Source organism: Trachymyrmex septentrionalis, unplaced genomic scaffold, assembly GCF_001594115.1.
Source record: "Trachymyrmex septentrionalis isolate Tsep2-gDNA-1 unplaced genomic scaffold, Tsep1.0 scaffold131, whole genome shotgun sequence".
In the NCBI taxonomy this organism is placed as follows: Eukaryota; Metazoa; Arthropoda; class Insecta; order Hymenoptera; family Formicidae; genus Trachymyrmex; species Trachymyrmex septentrionalis.
This window is the reverse complement of record NW_017304450.1, coordinates 172,026-178,482: the sequence shown is the minus strand read 5'-3', so window position 1 is coordinate 178,482 and position 6,457 is coordinate 172,026.

Here is a 6,457-nt window from a genome sequence, read left to right as displayed (position 1 = left end):
GTAACTTTTTAGTATATATATATATACATATATATATATATATATATATATATATATGTGTCAAAACGGAGAAGAACTTTAAAGATATATGTATATTGTTTGTTCTATTCACTAGTCTCTGACATTTTGAGAAAAAAGAAGTAAAAGAAGTACGCAAAAATAATCCGTCAACGGCTTTCTCATGAGCCAATGAAGAAAATAAAGGCAAACGCCGAGAAGATGGTGGGTCCTTTACGTGTTTCCCGCACACCGTCTTCATCTTAATCCTCCGTGTGATTGCACGCCCGATACCAGCTCACGTGGAAGAAAAGACGAGCGGCATGTATGCGAGGCTGACGGAGCGTAAACCCTTTACCAGCTGCGGGGGGTTCTCCCTTCTATCACTGATTCTTTATCCTCCCCCGTTACCCCTCGATATTCATATCTTACGACTGTCGACGTTTTCGCGTTATTTCGTCCATACGACTTTCTCTCTCTCTCAATCAACTTCAACCATCGAAACGCTTTCAACCAACTGATAACGCCATTTAACACGTCGATCTCGAGCTCGAACGCATTCTTAAGTCAAGTATTGATGTAACATCGAATTATCGATTTAGAGAGACACCTCGATTTAATAAATCCATCTCTTAACATGCCTATATATATGAGTAATCAATTATCTGTTTATGCCAGAACGTAACACTATCAATCATCTACGTTTTTATTTTTTACAGAAAGATGCAATGGTTATGTGTATTCACTTAAAGTATAATTTTATATATTTCGACTCGACAAATAAACTAACCAGATTGCGCCATCAGCTCACAGTTTTCATGTTACAACAATGTAAACTGTGCATAAATTATTTTTGTAAAAAGATTTGTGCATAATATTAAAAGACTTTCTGACCAACCTGATATCTATTCTACAAACAAAACATTTCATTAAATATAATGGAATATTATAAAATATTGCTATTCTTAACATTTCTTAATCTTTAAAGCCTTATCCAGCGTGTTAGAAATCAATCTGAGATCTCGAATGGAAAAAAAAATTTGACAAATCATATTTGCAAATAAAATTGTTCATGAACAATTCAACAACATGACCAATACGATTGGTCAATTCGATCTTTTCTTATTCGAGATTTTGAACCAATTTCTAACATCATAGACATAAGATTTAACGCTCCATTCTTGACATTTCATATTTTTAATACAATTTATCTGATTTCTTATTATGTAATATTTGTCACATAATTAAAAAACAACTATACATGTATAAACACATAAATGAAAAGGCAAGTAAAAGATTTTGCTTATCTGTCTGTTTATTTTTTACATGATAATATTATAGGAAAAGTGAGAATTGAGAGATAAAGTTAAAAAATAGAGAGTTTACTTGATCTTTTAAGATTACGCAAGTTAAGAAGAAATAGATTCGATCTTTATTCTACTGACATAAGTGTCATAAAGACTTTGACATACATATTAGATGCTAAATAAAATTTATTAATAACTTTGTAAAAAGAACTTTTTCAAATTATATATTAAATATATAAAAAAACTTTAAGTTTTCTATTGCCAGTATTCAAAACAATTATGCAAAATACGATATATCACCTGTCTAATTGTAATGATACTAAGATATAAAAGAAATTTATTTTTCTTAAAATGAGAGATTGGATATAATTAACATTTTAATTTGCATTTCATGGATACCTTGCGACCAGACAAAATTAGTTGTCACCAAATCGGCATATAAAAAACATTTCTGCACGCGTCCGAGTTAGTTTCTTTGTAAAAAAAATATTGAATAGGTATAAAAAGGAAATTCGTTTCGCCTTTAAAAGCTACAGTAAACTAATGGAATTATCAGATAAAGCAACTACTTCAGATCATTCTTTATGTATACATGTGGAGACGATTATTGTAGCGATTGATGCAAGTGAAAACTTGCCGGAACGATTTGGGTATAGAGTATATTTCAAAGAGAACGTTGCGTCATGTGGGTTTTGAAGAGCATTCTTCGTCCTTAGGCCGCAACAATGCCGCCATTACACGCGTGACAGTCGCTCACGCTCCAATAAAACTCACCAAAAACCTGTCTGAAGTCCACAATGCTTGGACTTGATGCGTCGGTCAGAGTTGGTATGCACGACATATTTCTTGATCGCAGACTACAATCATCTTAGCCAGTTTTGTCTTTGTGACTGGAAATGGATACAGATTTATTTACCGAATTAGTGTTAAAAATTTGTCAATGTTCCGGAAATAGTGATGCACCTTTCGATTAATCTTAGTTCAATGATTATCTATTATTTAAAATGTATGACAATTGAAACAGATCACTTTAAAAGTAATATAATACTAAACTATAATGTAAAACATTTTTTAGCAAATGTAAAGCCTATTCTACAATGCTCTTTATTTCCTGCTTTTTACCTTCTGTTTTTTTCTCCTTTGCAACCGTTTTGTCGACAATTGTATTTCTTGCTACGTATTTCTTGTTTCTTTCGAAGTTCATTATTTTACTTTTATCTCGGGCGACATAAAACAAAAAACCGATAAGAAGCAAAAAGACAAGATGTAAAAAATAGTAAAAACCAAGAAACAGGAAAGAAACAGCATATTGTAGAATAGGCTTAAAAGATCTTTCAAAAATATTCTACTTTTTCTAGTCGAATTTATAAATCAAATTATTTTATTTTTATTATTTTTCTATTATTTACAAAATATGTACATTACTTTATTTAAATATTATTTTTATATAAATTCATTTAACGATGTTGTATTCATTCGTACTATTATTAATTAATTGTAAAATGATATTTATTTATACATATAATACATATTATTCTTTCACTTTTTCACACTACGAGATTTTATATAAAAATTACAAAATGTAAAAATTTCCTTAAATTCAGAGAATTTGGAACAGATTTTCTACCTATTTTGTACCTATATATACTTGTCTTAATCTTATCTTCATTTATTTTTATTATCCTTCCTCTTCTTCTCTATTTGGTTTTTAAAGAAATCTTTCTATCCTTTAAGAAATCTATTTAAATCGTCTCAATAAATTATCTGTGACGCATTTAACACTCGTTACGTCAAGACACTTGCAGTCAACGTCTAGTAGCCACTAGCACCTGCTGCATAAATAGATGTATGTTAAAAGTTGAAAGTCGTGTATACTCACGATTCTTATCTCGTGCTCTACACTATCTGTAACAGTGAATGCAGCTCGTATTCGATCGGCTTGTATCGAAATAATCGCGTGTCACCGGTCCTCCGCGAGAACAGACGTAAGTCGCGAGCGAAGACCGAAAGCCTCTCCGGGAGAAAGATCGTCGATATGAGAAAGAGTGCGCGCATTCGAGATGTAGCGTGGCCCCTTGTACACGCCATCCATTGCTTCCAACGTGAATGCGATCGGACACTCGAAATGACACGAAGCCGGCAGTAGACCGCGCTATGCCGCAAGCGTGCAATTATAGCAAGTCATTGGGTCCATTGTGCCGGTTCTACCAGACCTTCTCGGAGAAAAAGAGAAGCCCCTGTCTTTCTCATTGTTCCTCCTCGACGGATAGCAGCAGTGTAGTGGCTTCACTGTTGATAAAACAGATAAACGTGTCTCAGCGACTCACGATGGATCTAAGTCTACTTGACTAAAAAAAAAATACACACACACACAACTATAAAGGAGATCCCGATTACGTAGACTACGTAGATTACGTAGATCTTATCGAGCGTTTCTTTACCTCGAAACTTATTGATCGCTTAATGTATATGAAATTGTACCTTTTGAATAACAAACTATCCACAATAAATTACAGTGTAGATATATTAAATTACAGTATAGATATATTAAATTAATCAATTGACAAATGCACAATAGCACAACAATATACATTCGTATTCGCGATACACGTACTCAGCGATAAATAAAAAAATAGGTCCTATTGCAACTCATTATCAAGTTAGGTATAAAATGCGCGAATAAAGAGCATTTTCTACATTACTAAAGGTTAGTATATAATAGGATTCAACGTGAAAATAAAAAAAAATGGTTCTATCATATTACCTTTTATTTTCCAACGTCAAAACGTACATAAACATTTTCGCGATGTAGAATGAACGGAAATAAAATGCTTCCCAAACACATAATCGATATTGTATCTGTTAAATTATCGTCTGTGTGTTTGAAACTCCTATGGGAAGACGGCTGCGGCGTTACGCTGAGTGGGGAAAAAGTCCGACCGAATTGCATCAAATGAAGTCACAACTCGGACAGCGGGTGGTCGGCACGGCACAGCGGATTCCTTCGACTTGGTCGAAGCACACATCACGAGACTGTATTGTGTGGGATCGCGAAGAGAAGGAGTACTACGCCGTGGGATTTTCTAGAGGCGGCATCTTTCATCTCTGCCAACCCCCTTTGGACGCGCTGGCCGCCCCCGCAGGACTTTCTCGCGCATTATATGCCGCTGTACGATACCACCGCCCCGTCGTAGAACCGACTCTGACGAGGCGTGTATCACGTATACGTGATCGTGCTACCGTGCTCACGATCACGAAGAAAAAAGGGAATGCGAGTGGAAAAATGACACATCAACCGAAAGAGCTTCTATAGAGCGAAGGTGTCAAACGCGCCGACACCTGATCAACGAATCTTGTCGCGTCTTCTTTTGAAACTTAGCTAACAAGAGCTTTAAATATATTTACTTTTTCTCATCATTCTTACAATTTATTACATAGTATATGTCTTTTTGTATACGTTTGTATTTTTAAAAGATTTTTTTCAACATAGATGTAATATGCAGGATGTTCCGAATTTAAATGGCCAAACTTCGTGTAGGGGATTGATAAATTAACAAAAAAAGTTCTTTAAAGTAAAAAAAGACAAAATGTAGGTTCCATTTTTGTTCTTATTTATTACTTATTTATTTACATTTATTCATTCACATTGTCACTTGCTTAATGCAAATGTTGTTCAAAATGTTTCAAAATGTAGGCGAGCGGTTTACCCCCGTTTTCAGTTCACTAACCGACCAATCAACGTTCTAGTGGCTGAAAATGATTTTTCGAAAATGATAATTCGATTCCTCATATTATTCTATGGAAAAACATTTATACACATTTTAATTTTTTATGTGATCGTTGAAGAGTTATAAACAATTTTTTGTTCAAAAAATCTAAACTTTAAACAAAAATTCCGAAAAAATTCTGTAAGCTTTTGGATTAAAATGGACATTTTTTGTCTCTGCAAATTTTTTTATTTAAATCAATAGGTTTTGAGATAAAAAATGTCTTAGAAAATAATTACTTTTATGATTTTTTTTCAAAAACTATAGTCATCCAATCAGTATAAACAAAAAAACGAAAATATTCGGCTAATCTTAAACTATAACAAGAATTTTATTTGATTTTGATCTGTAGTGTTATTGATAGTAAAGACTTTATTATATAAGAACATGCCTTTATTATAATAAAGTGCTGAATAATTACGGATACCGGATATTTCCCCAATATCTGGTGCATCCCTAGTAAGTATACATATATGTATGTATAGGTATTGCATTAATCTGTTTTAATCGCGATGCAATTTTAAGTCCAATGAATCAATGTGACTATCTGTTTAAGAATTAATAAATATTATTTAATGTAAATGCTAATCTTGATTGTAAATTTGTTTGTAAATTTAATATCCTAGAAGAATTTTTTTGTCCTGTAGAATTGATAAAAGTATTTTTTATTTGTTACAGTCAAAATGTTAACTGATTAGTAAATGTATATATAATACTTACTAATCGAGAAGATGTATACATTTACGTATAGCAAGTACACTGCTACAGTAGACTACAGTAAATGTATACATTCACTTTGTGATATATGCGCAAAATAGGCGATGTTTCTGTTATACGATAGATGTTTTATTTATGAACTGGGCACAGAAAAATAATTATCTCCTTTGTTTTTCAACGATTATCCGATCAATAAATCTGAAATAATTATAATATACTTCTATGATAAACGATTGTATTGTAAACGATATTATTATTCGCCGTTAATGAAATTTATGGCGAAGACTTTATAGATCGATTTATTGTCAAGAATCTATGAAATCTTGGTTAAGAATACAATAATTAAAGGCTACCTGGGTTTTACCACCCGCAGCAAAAAAATCATTGTCTCGTGCAGGTAGCAAAACGCAACCGATACATCGAGATCCTTTCCGATCTTTTATATCTTATTTCCCATTAATCAACGTCAGCACGCGAAATTAATTGCCGGGATCAATGTTTTGGCACTTGGCTCTTCTTACGAAACCAACACGACGATGACGCAACAAACAAATGGAGATAACTGTGTAGCATGCTCTGAAAAGAAAAAGTAAAAGGATATATAATGGAACGACGCCTAGAGAATTTTTAAAGGAATATTATGAAAGACACTGTCCTCGCTCAGCTATT